This window comes from Pleurodeles waltl, chromosome 7 (genome assembly GCF_031143425.1).
Source record: "Pleurodeles waltl isolate 20211129_DDA chromosome 7, aPleWal1.hap1.20221129, whole genome shotgun sequence".
Lineage (NCBI taxonomy): Eukaryota > Metazoa > Chordata > Amphibia > Caudata > Salamandridae > Pleurodeles > Pleurodeles waltl.
This window is the reverse complement of record NC_090446.1, coordinates 772262291-772285287: the sequence shown is the minus strand read 5'-3', so window position 1 is coordinate 772285287 and position 22997 is coordinate 772262291.

The window sequence follows — 22997 nt, the reverse complement described above, 5'->3', positions numbered from 1 at the left end:
CTATGCCACTCTGGGGTGTTGTCCTGCGTGCATGCTCGTCTGTATGGGTGTCTGGGATGAGTTGGGGTTGAGGATAATGGGACTGGAAAGTGGTAGTTGGAGGGGGGGGGCGGTAGAAACAGGGACAATGGCTGCCATCAGAGAGGAGGCCAGGGCCCGAATCGATCTCTGTTGGGCCGCCAATCCACTGTAAATGCCCTCCAGGAATGCATTCCATTGCTGCATTTGGGATGCCAACCCCTGGATAGCATTCACAATGGTTGATTGCCCTACAGAGAAAGATCTCAGGAGGTCAATAACCTCTTCACTCCGGGCAGCAGGGCTCACTGGGGCAGGGCCTGAGGTGCCTGGGGCGAAGGAGATGCCCACCCTCCTGCGTGAGCGGGCACGGGCAACTCGCTGAGGGGCTGCTGGGAGGGCAGTGCTTGGACAGGGTGGTGGCTGTACCTGCTCCCCTCGCCCTCTGTCCCACGGGTTCCCTCGGCGTCGGTGGACTCTGCCTCCTGGGTCCTGTGGGATGCAGTTCCTTCTGTCGCCGGTGCCCCTGCTCATCTGCCAGATAATGCTAATGCACACAAGGACAGGATGACAAAACAAAAAAAGGGGGGAGAGAGACAAAGGATACACTGGGTCAATGACTGCACCAAAACCACTATTGGCATTCACATCACCGACACACACAGGGAACAGGCTTAAGCATAATGCATTGCACTACCAGTAATATGGTCAGTCACTAAGGCAAGATGATGACCATACACCGCCAACTGCAGCACTCCAGGGACCCACAATGCCCTAGTTGAAATGGACTGCTAACAAGCTAGGCTACTTGTATGTGCCATATACCCATTACCCTTCAGATGACCCACGCAGCAATGTCTGGCCTGGCCTTAGGCTCACCCACTAACACACATCCACCACCCGGATACCACCCCACCAGCCAAAATATGTAATGATACCCACTGTACTCACCCCCTTGTGGCTGCTGTGATTCCCTCAAGCGCCCACCCAGCTTAGGGTGAGCCACTGCCAGTATGCGGGCCATCAGGGGGGTCATGGTCCGACGGGCACCCCTTCCTTGTTTGGAGGCCATCCCTAGCTGTGGCTCCGCGGTCTTTCTTGCCCAGCGTCTCAGGTCCTCCCATCGTTTCAGACAGTGGGTGCTCCGCCTGCCATAGACCCCCAGTTTCGCACATCCTTGGCGATGGCACGTCATATTCCCTAATTTTGATGGGCGCTGACCTGCAGAGGCAATAAAGACAGGAGAACACCATTAAACAAACAGTCCAGTCTGTCACAGAAATGGCCCACCATACCCGTTTCCATCACCATTGGCAGACACATAGCCCAGTGCCCACAATGTACTCCCCCACAATATATTCCCCCACCCCCTTACACAATGCTTGCACACACATCTCCATGCATCCTTCCCACACGCATCGTGCCCAAAGCGTACTCACCTGTTGGTCTGGAGGCCCATACAGCTGTCCGTTCTGGGGTAGGAACCCATCCACTAGTCACTCCAACTCCTCCGAAGTGAAGGCTGGGTCCCTTTCCCCGGTCACACAGGCCATTGTAGATTCTAGACACAGGTGACAGCAGCACACGCAGTGTAGGTGTTCTCCTGTTGAAGTTCAGGAAACAAGTGATTAATCAGATAGACAATGGCGGTCACGTCTGCGGCGGTGTACAAAGTCATCACCGGCCTAGATCCCCATTGGCCACTGTACTCCATAGAACCCCATATTATCCAATGAGGAATTGCACGGCGGTGCAGGACTGCCTTCCGTCACGACGCCAAACGTCGGTGGAATTACCTCACTTCCACCTGTCCCTATATACAGGACAGGTGGTCGCCATTTCAGGGAGGGGACTGCAGTTGTGGTTTTGTTGTTCCAGTTGTGACAGCCTACTCACTCTTATGTCCCTTAGATACCTACCGCTGCGGATGAATAGGAGGTGGAGTCATACCACCGTGTACAGACCCCTGGTGGACTTAGCTAAACTGGCACATTATCCTCACATATAGACTGGACAGGGCCAAAATCACAGAGCTGTGTGCCCAGTTGGAGGCTGACCTGATCTCATCTATCTGTCATCCAACTGTGATCCACCTTCTTGTGCAAGTGCTATCAGTACTCCATTTCCTGGCAACAGGTTCTTTCCAAGTCACAGTGGACTTTGCTGAAGGAATGTCACAGCCAATGTTCTCAATCGTGCTGGCAAGAGTGTTGTCTGCCCTGGTAAAACACATGTGCATCTAAATTGCTTTCCGCCAGGGGGAAGATTATGGCCAGTGTGAAGGCCGGTTTCCATGCAATGGGTCATATCCCCAATATTATTGGGGCAATTGACTGGACACATATTGCATTTGTCCCCCCACTAGAATGAACAGGTGTACAGGAATCGTAAGAGTTTCCACCCACTGAATGTGCAGATGGTGTGCCTAGCAGACCAGTACATCTCCCACGTCAATGCTAAGTATCCTGGGTCAGTGCATGATGCCTTTGTTCTGAGGAATAGCAGCTTCCCACATGTGGTGGTCAAACTACGGAGGCACAGGGTGTGGCTAATAGGTGAGCCTTGGTCCCCACCCACTGTATGTTACTGTATGTTAGTGTATGCCTCTGGTGTTAAGCCCATAGGATTGTGTGTGGCTAAATGTTGTCCCTCAATACTTGCAGGTGACTCTGGAGACCCAAATCTATCGTGGCTGCTGACCCCTGTGAGGAATGCCAGGACAGGGGCAGAGGAACGTGTAATGAGGCACATGGGTGAACCAGACGGATCATCAAGAGGACCGTCCGCCTCCTGAAGGCCAGGTTCAGGTGCCTTCATCTGACAGGTGGATCCCTGTGCTACTCACCCGAGAAGGTCAACCTGACCCTCAGATGCCATGTACCCTTTCTGCAGGAGGAGGAGACAGGAGATGCCCCTGTGGCAGCAGTAGACCCCGATGACAGTGAGGATGAAGAGGATGAGGATGAGGACAACAGCACATCAGTTATCCGTCACACAGGTGAGACAGTGCAACTGCACATTTCTATGACTATTAGTGTATTCTCTGTGGCTGTGGCATGATGGTATTGACTTCCTTTTACCTCTACTTACTGTCACCTATGGTTTGTCATTTTACAAATGTTGATGATATAACAACTGTGTACTGATGTGCTGACTACAGCCAGCTAAAGGTCAATATCTCTATGCTCTCACAATGCACAGTTCATTTGAAATGGATGTAACTGTTTCCATAAATACACATTTTCAACACATGAAAAACTAGTAGTCGAGTTGTGATCAAGGGTGTTTATTGTAGTGCTAAGAAATTTAGGGGAAAGTGCATGGAATGGGGTGATGATGGAGGAAAGTCCAGGGTATTGTTCCAGTCTGTTTGTAGCACAGGTCCAGTGTCCAGGGGGCCATAGGAAGGGGAGCAAAGGCAGATCAAAGTGGACAAGGTGACTGAGTGGGATACAAGGGGGACAATCAGGAAAGTCTCATTTTCTGGCAGGGTCTTGGAAAGTGTCCCTGACTTCTGTCTGGGTCCCAGGGAACGTTTGTGGGGTGGTTCAGCTTCTGCAGGGGGAGGGGTGCGGGTGGCCTGTGGGTCCTGTGGCGGAGCCTCCTGCCCACTAGCGGCAGCAGTAGTGGTGGGCTAGTCAATGGACTGGCTAGTGGTGGGGGCCCACTGGTGTGCTGTTGCCACACTCATGATGTTGGCCATGTCTGCCAGCACCCCTCCTATGGAGAGCAGGGTGGTGTTTATACCTGCAAGTCCTCCCTGATCCCCTGATACTGTCCCTCCTGCAGCCGCCTGTTCTCCTGCACATTGTCAAGGATCTGGTCCATCATGTCCTGGGAATGTTGGTAGGCTCCCAGGATCTCGGAGAGTGCCTCCTGGGGAGTCGGTTCCCTGGTCCTGTCCTCCCCCTGGCACACAGCAGTCCTCTCAGTGTCCCTGTCCGCCTGTGCCTCTGTCCCCTGAACGGTGTGCCCACTGCCACTGACCCCAGGTCCCTGATTGTCTTGGAGGCGAAGTATGGACTGGGTCCCTGTACAGGTGGGCACACTGCTGTTTGACGTGTCCTGGGGACAGAGGTGTGGGTACGCTGGGTGAGTTCTGTGGTGTTAGATACTGATATGGGAGGCTCTGTGGTGGTCTGTGAGTGTGTTTGGGTGACCGGCTGTCCAGTGGTCCCTGATGGGCCAGGTAGGTCATCCAGATCCTGAAGTCCAGAGTTACTGTCATCACTGGGGGCATCTTCTGTTGGGGGACTGGATAGTTGTGACACATCCTCTCCACTGATATTGGCTGGGGTACCTGTGGGGATGTAAGTGATGTATTATGCTTCATGTGCATGACATATTGTACATCCCTGGCTTCCCTTCCATCGTTGGTGTTGCCCTGCCACCTTTTGCTTGTGTATGGTGATGTATTGTGAGATTGTTAGTTTCCCTATGCTGTGCATGCTTTTGCGATGGGTGTCCATGCAGGGCTGGGAGGGGTGTCCATGCATTAGTATCGCATACATGGCCTGGCATTGGTGTTAGTCATATGTGTAGGTGCAGTATGTGGGATGAATTGGAATGATAGGAGTGAGGGTGAGGGAATGTGATGGCTTGCAGGTATGGCGGTGATAAGTGTCAAATGTTAACTTACCAGTGTCCAGTGCTCCGGCTACTCAAGTGCGTCCCTCAGGATGCAGTATTGCCAAGATTTGTTCCTCCCATGCTGTGAGCTATGGGTTAGGAGGTAGGGGTCCACTGCCAGTCCTTTGTATGACGAGCTGGTGTCTTGTTGCTATGGAATGTACCTTCCCACGTAGGTCATTGCTCCTCTTCCTGATGTCGTCCCTTGTTCTTGGGTACTGTCCCACGGCGTTCACCCTGTCCACGATTCTCCACCATAGCTCCATCTTCTTTGCAATTAATATTTGCTGTACCTGTGCTCCAAACAGCTGTGGCTCTACCATGACAATTTCCTCCACCATGACCCTTAACAACTCATCTGTAAAACGGGGGTGCCTTTGTGTGGACATGGGTGTTGTGTGGTGTGTGTTGGTGAGAGTGTGTTGAGTAATGTGGTGGGGTCTGCATTGTCGGGTGCATGAGGGATGTATGGGTGTAAGTTTTGTGTGTCTAGTTGTCTCAGTGGTCTTGGTGTCAGTCTGGTGTCAAAGATTTGTATTCATAAAGGGTTGCGGGTAATGTGGGTATGTGTTTTATAGTGCTGTGAGTGACTGGGTGTAGTGTGTGTATGTGGTCAGGTGTGCGTTTTTCATATTGGCCAATATGGTGGTGTTTTGTATGTGGGTGTCCATTCTGAGGGCGGTGGTATGTAATGCCAATGGCTTAATGTCCGCCGTGGTGATTCGTGGGTCATAATGTGGTGGGCGTTGTTCTGCTGGCGTAACTATATGGGTGTTGGGACCGCCACTTTTGCAGTGACCTTTGGGTTCGCAGATTTGTGCATGTGGCTGTATTCCAGTGGATTAGTGTGTGTGTGTGTGTCATAATATGGCGCACGGATGTTCACCACCGCGGCGGTATGTTGGCGGCCGTCAGCATGGCAGTGAGTGACATTTGCTGTCAAGGTCATAATGAGGACCTGCGTGTTTTCAAGAGGACACAGAACTTGCATGTGTGTCTTGCATGTACCCAGTTTGGAAAACCAGCTGTTCTCATCAACAAGATGACTGAAACAGTACTTTCCACCTTGGCTCTAAGCAACTTTATGATCTCATTATTAAAATGAGTTCCTCGATCTTATTCCAAAGAAGTCAGGAATCTATACCTTTCTATTAGTTCCCTGTGCAGCAGCTTAGCTACAGTGAAACTATCATTCCTACGTTTTGGATATGCCTCAACCCAAGAGGACAATACACACACAATGACCAATACATACTTCAATCCATTTTAGGCAAGCATTTCAATGAAATTAAGTTGCATTCTGTTAAATGGACTTTCCAATCTACCTTAGTGGCTCAAATTAACCACTGTGTGTTTTGTTACATTCATTTGTTGGCATGTAACACATCTGTGACAATCCGCTTCTGCAACCAATCTAAATCTGGAGTTGTACCATGTCTGTTTTGAATGTGCGAATTATTGCATCTCTGCAGAGATTGGCCTGACCATGATAATATCTAGCCATTGAATTCAGCAAACAATCTTGCAACACAACTTTCCATTCATTTGAAATCCAGACATCATCTTCCTCTCTTTAAGCACAACCTGCTTTTATCAAACCTCTGTGTTCTTCCTCTGTTGCCTCTTCCTGCAACCTCTTAATCTCATCCCAGGTATCAACCACTAACATCAAGAAATTTTGATTTGTCTCACTGATGCCACTTTCATTACTCCACTCTTTATAGAAGGAAAAGCAATGAAGTGCACAATATCTGTCAATTTGGTTAGCATAGACATTGTACAATCTTACATGGTCATTAGACTTCTGGTGGGCTACACACTTAACAACAGCAATCTTCTCAAGTAACTGTAAGGCATTTAACAAGCTATGAATTCTTTCACCATTTCGAATGGGTGATCCAGTCGAGGTCATAAAGCCTCACTGGTGCCATAACTGCCCAAAGTCGTGGACAACACCAAATCCGTACTGACTATCTGTGAATATTGCCACTTTGGGCTGCTCTGATAAGCAGCTGCTCATGTAAGATCAACCAATTCAACTACTTGGGCAGAAACAACTCCTTGTACCCTTGAAGGTTTGTGCACTCCTGAAAGGGTGCAAAGTGCATAACCAGCTCTCAGAGTGCCTTTACTATCTCTTAAGTAGGAGCCATTACCAAATTCAACTTGGTATGTCTTCTCTAAAGGAGTATCCTGAAAATCAGGTCTGGGGTTGGTACACAGTTCAGCAACATTGAGGCAGTCATTTTCCTTTTCACTGTCATCATTTGAATCATCAACATTCACAGGCATTAATGTGGTGGGATTTAAGACCGCACACCTCTTTACTGTTACATTTACAAATCCAAGGACCAATAACTCATAACGGGTAAGACGGGCATTGGTCAAATATTGGGTCTTGTACCGGGTCAAAAGTACTTCAACTGAGTGTGGGCCATCAACAGTTAAAGGGTGTCCCATCAAAATGCCTTCACATTGACTGATGCTTACACCAGCACTGGTCACAGCTTTGAAACACCCAGGCAAAGCAGCAGCAACAGGATCCAATATGGCAGAAAAATATGCCACTGGCCTGTTTGTTCCTCTATGCGACTGCATCAAACAGAAAGAGCACAACAATTCCATTCATGACAAAACAGTGCAAAACCTTTTGAATAATCAGGCATATCCAAAGCTGGAACTCTTCACAAACTCTCTTACAACTCAGTGAAAGCTTTCATGCACTCTTCATTGAAGGATACTGAATCTGTGACTTCCTTGTGTGTCAATTTCTGCAATGGTTTGTAAATTACTGAAAAATTGGTGGCAATAGCTTACCGTACCCAAAACATTCTGACATCTCTCTGTGTAACTGGGGGATTCATTTGCATGATTGCTGCAACTCTTTTTTTAGGACACTTTCCTCACACCTTTCTCAATTTGGTGACCCACATACCTCACTTTTTTCACACAATACTGTAAATTAGCAGGGGAAACCCTATGTCCGTTTTCACCCAAGTGATTCAACAGCGCTATGCTATCTTGTCTGCAAGCTTCAATGTATTGGACGCAACCATCAGGTCATCCATATACTGCACTAAAGCACACTGAAATGGCATGATTAGGACTCTAAGTTCTTCTTCAGGATCTGATTAAAAATAGTGATTCCAAAAACCCCTGTGAAGTACATCATGAATATACATGGTTGCCGAATCAGAAAGAAAAGAGGACTTGACTATCCTCGTGCAAAGGCACTGAGAAGAACGCCTGTGACAACTCAATAACTGAAAACCATTCTGCTTCACATGGAGTCTGAAATAAAATCACTGCTCACATCTCATCAGTTTGACTGGAAGTCTCATCATCGCTATTAGTTTGGATTGCTATCCCTTCATGTGTACAAGTGATGAAACATTATAATTTGCATAGCAAGTCTCCTAAACTCACAGGACTTGAAACGCAAATTACAAATTGGTGCAGACCCTCAAATGTTCCTATTTTATCTGGAATGGGCTCTGTAATGAGGTTTACCAAATGCTGATTTGCTATTCCTATAACCTGAACTGTTCTTTCTGGAAGGGGCACAAAATGGACTTCTGCAGATCTGACAGAGGAAAGAGTTGCTCCAGTGTTAACCAGGAATGAAACATCATGACTCATAACACTTGCATTTACATAAGGACCACGTTGATCTACCTCCAACGAGGCAGCCAACACGCATTCTTCCTTTTCTGAACTCTCACTCATATATTCTTCATTCATTTCATCATCAGTGAAATCGATCAATCGGTATTGTGTGATTGAGTTACATTTGCATTTGTTCTTTGGTTCGCATTCTGCTGAGGAACCATTACCTGTTGTTGTGCCATTGGAGCTTGTGGTATCTGCATTTGCTGTGGGACATTAATTTGTTGTTGGGGAAACTATACTTGGTGCTGGAGAACCTGCATTTTGACTGCTCCATTAGGAACATTCATGTTTGGAATTCTGGGCCTTTGAACTCTCTGATTTTGAAATTGACTGTAGTCAGCCATCTGACCAACACCAGCACCTTAAACCAAATTATTTACATTATTAAGGGACACTCCGGTTTCCTATGTCTGTTGTAACCGTAAGCTTGACAAGGAAGCATTGTCTTCATGTTTTGAACATCAGCCACATTTGCATTTGAATCTACTAAAATTCCAAGACCTCTACCTCTATAATGAGGCACTATATTGCCTTGTTGTGGTGTTCCCTGCATTCGTCCTATATTCATAATTCCTTGCAGACTCTGCATACCTGCTGCTTGGGCAAACGTAATCAGCATCATCATTGCCTTCTCCTTCAACCTTTTCTGCTTCAAATCAGTCTCATCACTACATTATTTTATGTATTGCAATACTTCATCAATTGTTTTTTCTTGCCAACAAATCAAATGATTCTTAATCATATTGCTAATTTCAGGCTTCACTCCTTCAACAAATCTAAACACAAAATGAATCATGTATCTCAGCTCAATAACTTCTGTGCCACTGTATTGTCTGAATGCTTTCAGCAGTCTCTCATAATAAGCATGAACAGACTCCTTTGTCTCCTGAGATGTCTTGTCAGTTTGTTGCCAGTAAATATCTTTGGGGGAAACTCTAGTTTTCAGAAACTCATTCACCTTGTAATAGTTTTTCATCACCTTCTTAAATTCTCTAAAATTCTCAAATTAAAAGATCAATAACAGGGAAAAGCTAGGGTACCTTCCTTCTCAATGATTTTGCACCATTGATTTAGCCAAAGACATGCTGTAGCTCCTCTCTCTTCCATTACCCCGAATGCTGGTGTACCCTCAGGTGGAGTAGGCTCACCGTTCCTAACTGGAATAAAGACATCTCCTGTGAATGCGCTCCTTAAAGCTTTGGAAAACTTCATTTTTACACAAATCTAATTCACAAACACAAAGGCCCTCATTATGAACATGGCAGGTTGACACGCCATGCCGGCATTCGCGCCTGAAACCGCCAGCTGGCATGGCGGGCCAACCCGCCATATTCTGACCAGGCAGCCTGGCCGTGAGTGGAAACACTATCCGCCAGGGTAGCTGTGCTACCCTCCGGATAATGTTCCCATTTCTACCAGCCTTTTCCTGGTGGGTTCGGCCGCCAAGCAAAGGCTGATGGAGGGGGTGCCCCGGGGCACCCCTGGGGGCCCCTGCACTTTGCATGGGCAGTGCAGGGGTCCCGGTGCAGTGCCCCATTGGGCAGGTCAATGCCCGATTTTCAGGCAGCGATCTGCGCAACAGGTACAACTGCACCTGCTGCACAGATGCATTGATGGTGGCTCCATGTGGAGCCACCGTCAATGTCCAGGCCGGGCCTTTCTGTGGGCTGGCGGGCAGAAACAATGTTTCCACCCGCCGGCCCACAGAAATGTTCATGATTTGGCCGGCGGGGTTCCGAGGTCGCTGGCGATCAGTGTTTTGACCGCCAGCATGAACACCAAAATCTACAAAACCAGGAAGTAATTTTCAATCCCACCATCCTTTTCACAAGCTGTTCTCAACCTATAGCAGCGCAGTCTTGTCCACCAATCTGTGTGCGGCTTTTTCCACTAACCAACCTATCCCAGCGCAGACCAACTGACGTCACACTCCGTTCAGCAGCTGCAACTCATACACCTCACACGCAAAACATAATGGAAATATTGTGAGCACAAAACCAAAACCTGTCTGCTCACTACGGGTAGGACTCAAATGCTTTGAAAGCTGTACAGAAATTTCGACTGTGGCCTTTCACACAAACAGCTACTCTTCTGGCTATGTCTTTCTCACAAACGCAAATAAGATTTGACCTGCAGACCTCACTCCAATTGATATGGATCCTCCATGTGCACTCAGGATTCATCTGATACCAACCAACAACTCACAAACTCTTAAGATAAATCTACTGGCATTGTTGACAGCGCTCACTTAAACAACACCTTACGTGCAGACAATAAATTAACCAAGTGTCTCCAAACACTTATACAATACTTCGGAGTCTTAGGCCTCGCAGGACCCATTAACAACAACAACCACATGGGCAATTTTTGGGCACAAAACGCAACATTCACTTAAAATACACCAACTCCTCACTCTCTTACTTGGAGTATGCAAACTCCCTACTCAATTACCTTGGGGTACACAAACTCCCTTCTCCCTGTATACATCACACTTCACCGTAATTTAGGCAACGCACTGCAAGCGCAAACCCTACTCAAAACTCATACCCTACACATGTAACACAATCCTGGAATTTCATCAACATTTACACTACACCCAGAACAACTCACAATGTGGGCAAATTCAGACTCTCCTCCTCACAAGACAAAACCATAACTCTGCTACCAAAAATTGTTGGTTTGCTGTGGCCCCAGAGAAGAATTGCTTCTACCCGGTTCCAGGTACAACAACCACCAGCACTCTGGGGGGGCATCATCACCAATCTCACCTATCGAGGTCAACTGAACCTTTGGACTTGACAAAGAGTGGAGTAGTCAGAATCATTTAATCACAAATCAATGACATTATACCATAAACAATACAAAGCACATAAATAATTTAAACACTAAATCAAACTCCAAACCGAATACATTTTCAAAGTTTTATTACAATCCCAAAATCAATGTCATATATATGGTGCGCAAGACTAAGGTGGTCATTACAACCCTGGCAGTCGGTGTTAAAGCGGCGATAAGACCGCCAACAGGCCGGCGGTAAAAATTTTGCAATTATGACCGTGGCGGAAACTGCCAACAAAGACAGCCACTTTAACACTCTGACTGCCACGGCGGTACAAACAAACAGCGCGGCGGTCACCGCCAACAGACAGGCGGGAGACAATGTACCGCCCACACTATTATGACTGGCCAATACGCCACCTTTTCCGGGGCGGATTCACCGCGGATTAAAACACGGCGGAAACAGGAATCCCGAAGGGAAAACGCTCACCTCTACACACCCCACGTGGAACGAGGACGCCATGGACCCGGAACACCAAATTCTCCCTGCAATAGTCTTCCTGCTCCTCTACCAGGAGCACGAACGCTGGTGGTGAAGACCACGGTGAGTACTGCACCTACGACACGGGGGAGGCAAAAGACAGGGACACACACACGCAACACCCCCATCCCCACCCTCACCCACAACAACACACACACTAATGCATGTCAATACATCACAGTTACACCCCCAAACCCCCGGAAGAATGCAAAGACAATAGAAAATGAGTGTAACCATTGTAATATATTAAAAGCAAGTAGGCAGAAATATATATATATATACACCATGTACATAATATATACCAAGCATAGTAGTCCAGGTAGTGCACTAAGAACGTCTGTGGAACACTGGGACCACACAGTATGGGCGAGGCCCACACAAGATCCCCGACCATGACGGAGAGAACACTTCAGGGGCATCAGAGAGCAACTTAACAGGCTCCTCAGGGGGAGGGAAAGGGGGGCACCTCAGCCGCTTGAGTGCACGACGCCAAATCCACGAGGTGCCACATGCCCACTGTTACATCCTGGGGAGTGCAAAGCCACAGTCTCTCAAGACTCTACAGGGGGTGGTTTGCCCACTGCCATATCCTGGGGAGTGCAAAGCCACAGTCTCTCAAGTCTCTACATTGGGTAGGTTGCCCACTGCCATATCCTGGGGAGTGCAAAGCCACAGTCTCTCAAGTCTCTACAGTGGGCGGGTTGCCCACTGCCATATCCTGGGGAGTGCAAAGCCACAGTCTCACAAGTGGATGACGGTCTCCAAAGGGTCTGGAGGGGGCATGGTGCCCAGAGTGCTTCATCCTGCCAAGGATTGGGGTAGTGGATGCTTTTCTCTACTTGCTCTGGAGGGGGCTTGGTGCCCAGAGTGCTTCATCCTGCCAAGGATTGGGGTAGTGGATGCTTTTCTCCACTGGTTCTGGAGGGGGCTTGGTGCCCAGAGTGCTTCATCCTGCCAAGGATTGGGGTAGTGGATGCTTTTCTCCACTGGTTCTGGAGGGGGCTTGGTGCCCAGAGTGCATCATTCACTCCGTGACGGACTCAGATGCATCAGTACCCTTGCCGCTCATGGGCCAGCGGTGCTTGAGACGGTGGTGCCCTGTTCAGCGGTGCTTGAGATGGCGGTGCCCTGTGCAGCGGTGCTTGAGACGGCAGTGCCCTGTTCAGCGGTGCTTGAGATGGCAGTGCCCTGTTCAGCGGTGCTTGAGATGGCGGTGTCCTGTGCAGCGGTGCTTGAGACGGCGGTGCCCTGTTCAGCGGTGCTTGAGACGGCAGTGCCCTGTTCAGTGGTGCTTGAGATGGCGGTGCCCTGTGCAGCGGTGCTTGCGATGGCGGTGCCCTGTGCAGCGGTGCTTGAGATGGCGGTCTCAATTGCAGGGTCTCAGCTGCTGGCGGTCCTTCATGGCCCAGCGGGGCTTTTTCTGATAGTCCTTCATGGCCCAGCGGGGTTTTTGCTAGCGGTCCTTCATGGCCCAGCGGGGCTTTTGCTGGTGATACTTCAAGGCCCAGCGGGGCTAGTGTTGGTGGGGGCCTCCTGGGCAGGTGGGCTGGTGCTGGCGGGGGCCTCCTTGGCAGGTGGGCTGGTGCTGGTGGTGGCCTCCTGGGCAGCTGGGCTGGTGCTGGCGGGGGCCTCCTGGGCAGGCGGGCTGGTGCTGGCGGTGGCCTCCTGGGCAGGTGGGCTTGTGCTGGCGGGGGCCTCCTGGGCAGCTGGGCTGGTGCTGGCAGGGGCCTCCTGGGCAGGTGCGCTGGTGCTCATGGTGGCCTCCTGGGCAGCTAGGCTGGTGCTGGTGGTGGCGGTGGCCTCCTGGGCAGGTGGGCTGGTGCTGGTGGGGCCTCCTGGGCAGCTGGGCTGGTGCTGGCAGGGGCCTCCTGGGCAGGTGGGCTGGTGCTGGCGGGGGCCTCCTTGGCAGGTGGGCTGGTGCTGGCGGTGGCCTCCTGGGCAGCTGGGCTGGTGCTGGCGGGGGCCTCCTGGGCAGCTGGGCTGGTGCTGCTGGGGGCCTCCTGGGCAGCTGGGCTGGTGCTGGCGGTGGCCTCCTGGGCAGGTGGGCTGATGCTTATGGGGGCCTCCTGGGCAGCTGGGCTAGTGCTCATGGTGGCCTCCTGGGCAGCTAGGCTGGTGCTGGTGGTGGTGGTGGCCTCCTGGGCAGCTGGGCTGGTGCTGCCGGGGGCCTCTGGCAGCTGGACTGGTTCTGGTGGTGGCCTCCTGGGCAGGTGGGCTGGTGCTTATGGGGGCCTCCTGGGCAACTGGGCTGGTGCTGGCGGGGGCCTCCTGGGCAGGTGGGCTGGTGCTGACGGTGGCCTCCTGGGCAGGTGGGCTGGTGCTGGCGGGGCCTCCTGGGCAGCTGGGCTGGTGCTGGCAGGGGCCTCCTGGGCAGGTGGGCTGGTGCTCGTGGTGGCCTCCTGGGCAGCTAGGCTGGTGCTGGTGGTTGGCCTCCTGGGCAGCTGGGCTGGTGCTGGCGGTGTCCTCCTGGGCAGGTGGGCTGGAGCTTATGGGGGCCTCCTGGGCAGCTGGGCTAGTGCTGGCGGTGGCCTCCTGGGCAGCTGAGCTAGTTCTGGCGGTCCTGTCCTGGGCAGCTGGGATTGTGCTGGAGGTGGGCTCCTGGGCATCGGGGATGGTGGCGGTCTTCTCTGCCGTGCTACTCTTCCCAGACTTGCCGGGTTTCTAGTGGCCCTTCCCCACCTTGGAAGGTGTCACAGCTGACCCCACACTCCCACTGGGACCCCTGGGAGCTGATTTGGTGGCTGGAGTCTTCCCCCTCTCCCGACGGGCACTGACCAACTTCTGATGCTTCACAGGTGGGGGACTGTCTGTGCTGTGGCTCCGTGCCACACTGGCTGCCCTGGTGGCCGGTGCACTCCAGATTCCGGTGACTACAGGCACCACTGGTCCCGGAGATGTTGTGGCTGAGGTGCTAGTCAAGGACCTATGAGACGGACGGGGTGGGTGAGGTGTGGGAAAAGGTCAAGGTTGGACAGGAAACGTTTTTTGGACACACTGGGATGGGTAGCTGGAGGGGGTTTGGGATTGGAGGAAGAAGTGGTGGTTGTAGGTGGTGTATGTTTGGTGACTTTGGGTGAAGGTGCATGCGCTGGAGGCTGTCGTGAGGTGGATGGCTGTTGGGTGGTTGTGTGCCTGCTTTTGTGTATCTTGGGAGGGGCATCACAGACACACTGGGAGAGGACACAGGGGACGTGTGAATGGTAGTGGGGTTGGTGACTGCACGTGAGCGGGGTGTGGTGGTGGGTGTGCTGGAGAGGGACAAAGTGGCTGTAGAGGTAGTGCATGCAGGTGTGAGTGTAGACGAGACTGGGAGGGAGGAGGGAGATGAAGAGGAGGGGGACTCAGTGGAGGCAGTGGATGTTGGTGTGTCTGCATGTGTGTGATGCTTGCGTGAGTGCCTGTGGGATGTGTGGTGCTTATGTTTGCCTGAGCTTTCCTTGTGTGTTGACGTGTGTGCATGTTGGTCTGTAGGTGTGCTTGATATAGGCTGAGGTACAGGGGGCTGGGTCGGGGTGGAGGAAGTTGGAGGGGGGAGGCTAGAGACGGGGACAATGGCTGCCATCAGTGCTGAGGCCAGAGTCTGAGAAGCTCGCTGAAGGGCCGCCTGACCAGAATGAATGCCCTCCAGGAATGCATTGGTTTGTTGCAACTGCCTCTCTACACCATGGATGGCATTCAAAATGGTAGACTGCCCAACAGTGAGGGACCTGAGGAGGTCAATGGCCTCCTCACTGAGGGCAGCAGGGGTGACTGGGGCAGGGCCTGAGGTGCCTTGGGCGAAGGAAATGCCCACCCTCCTGGGTGAGCAGGCACGGGGCAAAGGCTGAGGGGCTGCTGTGAGGCCGGTGCTGGTGGGGGGGTGGCGGATGTACCTGTAGATGTGGGGGGCACAGATGTTGCCGCCACCACAAGGGAACTCCCATCAGAGGACGAGTCCGTACCGCTGGTGTCAGCTCCTGTCCCCACCCTTGAGCTCCCCTCGCCCTCCGTCCCACTGGTGAACTCTGAGTCCGTAGTCTCGCCCTCCAGGGCCATGTGGGATGCAGCTTCCTCGTGCTCCGGTGCCACTGCTCCTCCGCTTGATGATGCTAATGCACACAAGAACAGGGAGACCACAAAAAGGGGGGGGGGGGACAGAAGAAAGACATGTTGAGTGCATTACCGCTACCGTTGGCGGACACGACAGACACAGAAGCCCCCTGCACTACGCCGCACTCTTGGGCTCCACTGTTCAATACCTGGGAAATAGCTACAAGGCTATGGACGACATCTGCACACATAGATGACACAGGGGCATGACTAGGTGTACTTGGCACTCTACAGAGGTGGGGTGGGGTGCCACATGGCTTGCCTTACGGAGGTGCCTTGCCTACGGAACTCACCCTGGGCTAGGGAAACACACAGCCCACCTCCCCCACCCAGACACCTCCACTGCACGCAAAGTCACCAGAATGAGAGAAAACTCACCCCCTTGTGGCTGCTGTGATGCCCTCAAGTGCCCATCCAACTCCGGGTAGGCCACCGCCAGAATCCGGAACATCAGGGGGGTCATGGTGCGACGGGCACCTCTCCCACGTTGTGAGGCCATCCCCAGCTGAGCCTCCACCGTCTTCTTGCTCCAGCGGCGAATGTCCTCCCATCTTTTCCGGCAGTGGGTGCTCCGTCTGTGGTAGACCCCTCAGGGTCCGGACGTCCTTGGCAATGACACACCAAATATCTTTTCTCTGGTGGGCACTGACCTACATGAAATGTACAGGGGAAAAAGAGAAGTTATTACCAGCTGCACCCTCAAAGTGATTGGCCCCCATCCCTACCCTTGCCATGTGGCACACGCATTCACCGTCTTTCATGCACGCAGCACTCTCCCCCCTTCCTTCTTACATCCAGCCCTCTCACACACAGGCATAGCCCATACAACATGCTCCCTGTGCGGTTTGTCTGGAGGACGTAGAGTAGCGTGTACTGGGGGAGGACCCCATCCACGAGCTTCTCCAACTCCTCCGATGTGAAGGCAGGGGCCCTTTCCCCAGACACTCGAGCCGTTGTCTCTTCCAGACCGAGGTCACAGCAGCACTTGCAGTGTAGGTCCTCTCCTGTCGAAGATCAGGTATCGAGTTATTGAACAGATAGAAAATGGCGGTCACGTCCTCGGTGGTGCGTACCGTCACCGCCAGCGTACATCATCATTGGCTCCTGGGACCCATAGGGTACAATTTTAACCAATGCAGCATTGCGCCGCGGTCTTTGACCGCCTACCGCAATGGTGTAGAACACCAGCGCAGTTACCTCACATCCCATTGTCCCACTTTACAGGTCAGGCAGCCGCCATTTCAGGGGCCCACATGGCTTCATTTCCAACTGCGTCACACATACCTAGGCCTAGACTCAACACACATACAGGCCACCTTTTGTGTATGATTGGTGTTCTGGGTAAACTGTGGGTACGTACTTCTGAGTTGTTTGACTCTGTGCTTGCTGTTGTCCTTCATAGGCACCGTCCGCTGGGACATGTGAGGAGATGGCGGCATCCTCCGGTGTACCGACCGTTGGTGGACCTGTCGACAATGGAGGAGCGACATGTGATTATCACATACAGGCTTGACCGTGCCACAATCCAGGAACTGTGTACCCAGTTGGAACCAGACCTGTTGTTAGCAATCTGCCATCCCACAGGAATCCCCCCTCAAGTGCAGGTGCTGTCAGTGCTCCATTTCCTTGCAAGTGGGTCATTTCAAACAACAGTGGCCATAGCATCAGGGATGTCCCAGCCTATGTTTTCCAACATATTGTCCAGAAGGTTTTCTGCCCTTCTGAAACACATGCAGAGCTACATAGTTTTCCCTCAGGTGGAGGATTTTCCTACAGTGAAAGGTGATTTCTATGCCCTGGGACACATCCCCAACATCATAGGTGCCATTGATGGTACTCATGTGGCTTTGGTCCCCCCCCACAGGAGTGAACTGGTGTACAGAAACCGGAAGAGTTATCATTCTATGAATGTACAGATGGTATGTTTGGCAGACCAGTACATCTCCCATGTGAATGCCAAGTTCCCTGGCTCAGTGCATGATGCCTACATCCTGCGGAATAGCAGCATCCCTTAAGTGATGGGTCAACTCCAGAGGCACCGTGTGTGGCTATTAGGTGAGCACCTGGAGGCAAGTCAGTGGGAATGGTTGTCTGGGTCTGGGGATATCCCTCCAGGTTAGTGCGTGTCTAACAGTTGTCCCTCACCATTTGCAGGTGACTCTGGTTTCCCCAACCTGTCATGGCTACTGACCCCAGTGAGGAATCCCAGGACAAGGGCAGAGGAACGCTACAATGAGGCCCATGGTCGAACTAGGAGGGTGATTGACCGGACCTTCGGCCTCCTGAAGGGCAGGTTCAGGTGCCTCCATATGACAGGTGAATCCCTATTCTACTCACCAAAGAAGGTGTGCCAGATCATCGTGGCCTGCTGTATGCTTCACAACTTGGCTTTGTGACGACAGGTGCCTTTTCTGCAGGAGGATGATCCAGATGGCGGTGTTGTTGCAGCTGTGGAGCTTGTGGACAGTGAAGACGAGGAATCAGAGGAAGAAGACATGAACAACAGGGAGTCAGTGATCCAGCAATATTTCCAGTGAGACACAGGTAAGAGTACAGACCTGCCTACTACATGTACTTTAACACTACTACCTCTCTACTGTCTGTTGTTTTCACCTAGCGTATGGTCACTGAGTTGTCACTTTCCCTTACTATTTCACAGATGTGGGTCCCACTGTGTGACATCTGCTTAGATTCCTCATGGACTAGAGCTGTGTGACATAGGTATGTTGACATTATAATTGAAAGAGCATTTTGTCACTGCAATTGATAATACACTATTTCGAAATCACAGACAGACTCCAGATAGTTTTGTGCTTTAAGTGTGTTTATTTTAGTGCTCAATATTGGAGGGGGTAGTGAAATGGTGAGGGGTGATGGCGGAGGAATGTCCATGGCAGAGTCCAGTCTATTAGTCTCACAGGTGCATTGCCCAAATGGGCATAGGAAGTGGAGCTGGGGCAGTTTAAGGATGGACAGGGTGACAAAGTGGGACAGTAGGATAACAATCAGGGTGGTCTCATTTCTTGGCGGCGGTCTTGGCATCGTGCTCTGTCTTTATCCTGGATTTCAGGGACCGTTTGCGGGGTGGTTCTCCCTCTGCAGGGGATGGGGTGCTGGTGTGGTGGTCCTGTGGTGGGGCGTCCTGTCCACTAGCGACGGCGGAGGTGGTGGGCAGTTCATCGTCCATGCTAGTGTCAGGGGCCCCTTGTAGTGCCACAGTGTCCCTCCTGGTGTTGAGTACTTCCTTCAGCACTCCTACGATGGTGCCCAGGGTGGAGCTGATGGTTCTGAGTTCCTCCCTGAAGCCCAAATACTGTTCCTCCTGCAGACGCTGGGTCTCCTGAAACTTGGCCAGTACAGTTGCCATCATCTCCTGGGAGTGGTGGTAGGCTCCCATGATGGAGGAGAGGGCCCCGTGAAGAGTGGGTTCCCTAGGCCTGTCCGCCCCCTGTCGCGCAGCAGCCCTCCCAGTTCCCCTGTGCTCCTGGGCCTCCGTCCCCTGGACCGTGTGCCCACTACCACTGCCCCCAGGTCCCTGTTGTTATTGGGGTGGTGGGTTATCCTGGGTTCCCTGTAGTGGTGGACACACAGCCGATTGACGTGTCCTGGGGACTGAGGTATGGGCCCGCTGGGTGGGTGCTGTGCTAGTGTTTCCAGAGGGGGGAAGGTCTGTGGTGGCCTGTGCCAGTGTGAGGGGAACCGACTGTCCCGAGGTCCCCGATGGGCCGGGCTGGTCATCTAGATCGAGTTGGACAGAGGTGCTGTCATCACTGTGGGCCTCTTCTGTTGGTGGTGTGGACATGTGTGGACCCTCCTGTCCAGTGACGTTGGGTAGGGGTCCTGCAGAGGTATAAAAGTATGGTTATTATATCTGTGTGTGTCATGGTGTGCAATGGGTGGGTGACCGTGTACCCCAGTGCTTGCATTCCTGTGTGGGACCTTGTGTGACGATGGTTTAGGGGGTTGTATGGGAATGTGCAGTGGGCATGCTTTAGTGATGGGTGTCTATGCTTTGTTGTTGCATGCAGGGCTTGGTGTTGGGATGGGTGGTTTGTGATGTTGGGACATATGTGAGGAGTTGGGGTGCTGGGGGTGAGGGTGAGGGTGGGGGTATGTGATAGCATGCAGGTAGGGTGGGTGATGTTATAATTAAGATTTGTCTTACCAGAGTCCATTCCTCCAGCTACTCCTGGGAGGCCCTCAGGATGCAGAATCGACAAGAGCTGCTGCTCCCATGTTGTTAGCTGTGGGGGAGGAGGTGGGGGTCCGCTGCCAGTCCGCTGAACCCGCCTGGTGGTGTCTTGAGACCACGGAACGCACCTTCCCCGTAGGTCGTTCCACCTCTTCCTGATGTCCTCACAATTTCTTGGGTGCTATCCCACTGCGTTGACCCTGTCCACTATTCTTCGCCATAGCTCCATCTTCCTTGCAATTGAGGTGTGCTGCACCTGTGCTCCGAATAGTTGTGACTCTGCCCGGATGATTTCCTCCACCATGACCCTAAGCTCCTCCTCCGAGAACCTGGGGTGTCTTTGCCGTGCCATGGGGTGGTGTAGGTGACGTGTGGGGTGATAAGTGTGCTGATATGTAGTGGGGTGTTGTGTGAGGTGTGTAGAAGTTCTGTAGGTGATGGTGTTGTGTGCCTGTGGATGCTGTTGTTCTTGCTGGTGGTGTCTCTCTCTGGCCTTTTTTCGGAATTTGTGTTCTTGGGGGTTTGTGGGTGATGTGGGTGTGTGTTTTATATTGTAATGGGTATGTGGGAGTGGTGTGTGAATGTGTATCAGGTGTGTGTATTTCGAATTGTCCAATGTGGTAGTGTTTTGTAAGAGTGTGTGCATTTTGAGCGCGGCAGTGTGTACAGCCAATGGAATACTGCGGTTGAAAGACAGCCGCGTGGATTCGTGTGTCATGATAGTGTGGACGTACTTCTGTTGGCGTGACAGTGTCGGTTTTGTTTTCGCCAGTTTATCACTGACCTTTGGTGTGGCGGACTTGTGTGGGTGTCTGAATTTTGGTGGATTCCGAAATGTGGGTCATAATAGCTGTGGTGGAATTCCGCGGCCTTGGCGGTGTGTTGGCTGTCTTCTGCACGGTGGTAAGCGGCTTTTACCGCCAATGTTGTAATGACCGCCTACGTTATAAACATACATGAGAACTATAGGCTGACCAAAACATCTAAAAGAATTTAGCCTACCTACTAAATACTGTTAGACACTTCAAAAGAATAATGTATATTATCAACAATACAATATGAACATTATTGTTAGAATTCATCGCAGATGATGGTGACATCAGTAAATCATCAAAATACATTTCAAATTTCAGGTTTCAGAGCGGGCGCTTTCCTTACATTAACACGAATTTGGACTTTGATGTGTGGCAATGGACTAACACATGCAGGCAAAAGCAAAAATCAAAGAAAGAAAAATAATTTGGAAAAACATCTAACTAAGACAACTCACTATAAAAATACGCTGGCATAAATACCTAACTGAAAATGGAAACAAGAAACCACATCTAGTCATACCTCTCCTCATGGGACAGCAGACAATAGTAGCTGAGGAGGGGTGGACAATGATGAGAATGGTAAAATCTGCAGCACATATACTGCACGACAGCTACTCATAGATATATTCCCCCAGCATCACCCAACGATCATACATCTTCACTCTAATGAAACAGAGGACCCCAGACCAAGCCTAACCATCTACATCCTTTGATACATGATGAGGAAGGGTGAGATCATGCAAGCTAAATTGCACTTCGAAGTAATCAAGACAGACAGAGTTCACTCATCGAAATAAGCAGAGGGGCATTGCTGAAATGGATTATGTTGACATGAAACCACACCTAATGCATTTCCAACAAAGTCTGACCTCAATAGAAAGAAGACTGACATGATTTCCTCCAGAGTGGACAAGCTAATCACTACTCTCTGCAGTCAAGAATAACAGATTAGCACAGTTTAAAGTAGAATTTCCACTCTTGAGGATGACACAGCTGGCTGTAACTAAAAATATTATACATCAGCAAAGTGCTTAATGTCAAAAAAGTGAATAACGAGTACTTGAAGGCTAGATCATGATGCAACAACCTCCAATGCATAAGCATCCCTGAGACAGCAAGCACAGGCAATATGGCTTCTCAAATCCCTCTTTGGAGGTGACAGCTTTTCGCCACCGTTTGCTATGGAAAGTGCCCACAGATCCCTGGGTCTTAGACCCTCACCTGGAGTTCGATTATCAGTAGACTGATCAACTTTTGGGATTAGAATGCTGCCCTGCGTCTGGCTCAAAAAAAGAAAACACTGATGCAGGAGAGCTCCATCTTGCCAGATTTTACATTCTAAGAGGACCAGAGTGGGTATTTGCCCATAAAGCGAAAACTGCATGAAGCTGAAATACAATATGTTAGTTGCAGCCGACGCTCCACAAGATCATACCTCACAACCGGCCCTATATTTTCCTAACACCTCCGAGCACCTTGTCTTTTGTGAAGAAACTCATTAAAAACTTGGAGTGGCGTTGTCACATTAGTCTCCTGTCTCTGAGGAGGACTTGAGTGATGCCCACTGAGCTAACCAATATTTGCCCTATGAATAGTTTACAAATCTAAAATATTTTTTAGACATGTAACCCGGTCAACCTTAGATTGAGGCAGCCACCTGACTATCGCACCTGATGGCCTATGGCCTTGTTGGCCTCAGGACCACTGATATTGAAATGGTTAGCTCCCAAACTAGATCTAGGGCTTGAGAGATGGGGCAGTGCCGCGCTAGGCCATGCAGCAAGCTTGTCACAACTCCTTGCTCCTAGGAATTTCAGAGACTACAGCACCTTGTGACTTAGCCCTAACTAAATAATTCACCCACTGCCGCTCTAAGTCATGATAGTCCTGGCAGACACCCACGTTTTTGGTGGTGTTCATAGGCCAGCTCTTTGGACTCACCCAAGTGATAAGCCCGTATTGAAAGAGGAGGTGTAGATCTGCCTGTAGTTACTGTTATGTTTGGCTGAAGTTGTTTGTCTATGTTAGATGGGAACGATCTACTGGCAAGTTGGGTAGTCTAGTGTGTGTGGTGAATGGGGTGTTTAGCAGTGCCAGAATGTTAATTGGTGCAATGCTTGTAACTACAGTTACATGCACCTGGTGAAGTGTAGCTATTTGAGATAACTGTGCTCCGGATGGTAAACCATAGTGCAATGTGCCTGACCAATCATACCACTCAGGGGATCCTCCATGACTCCTTTCCAGAGTGACTTTGCCCCTACCA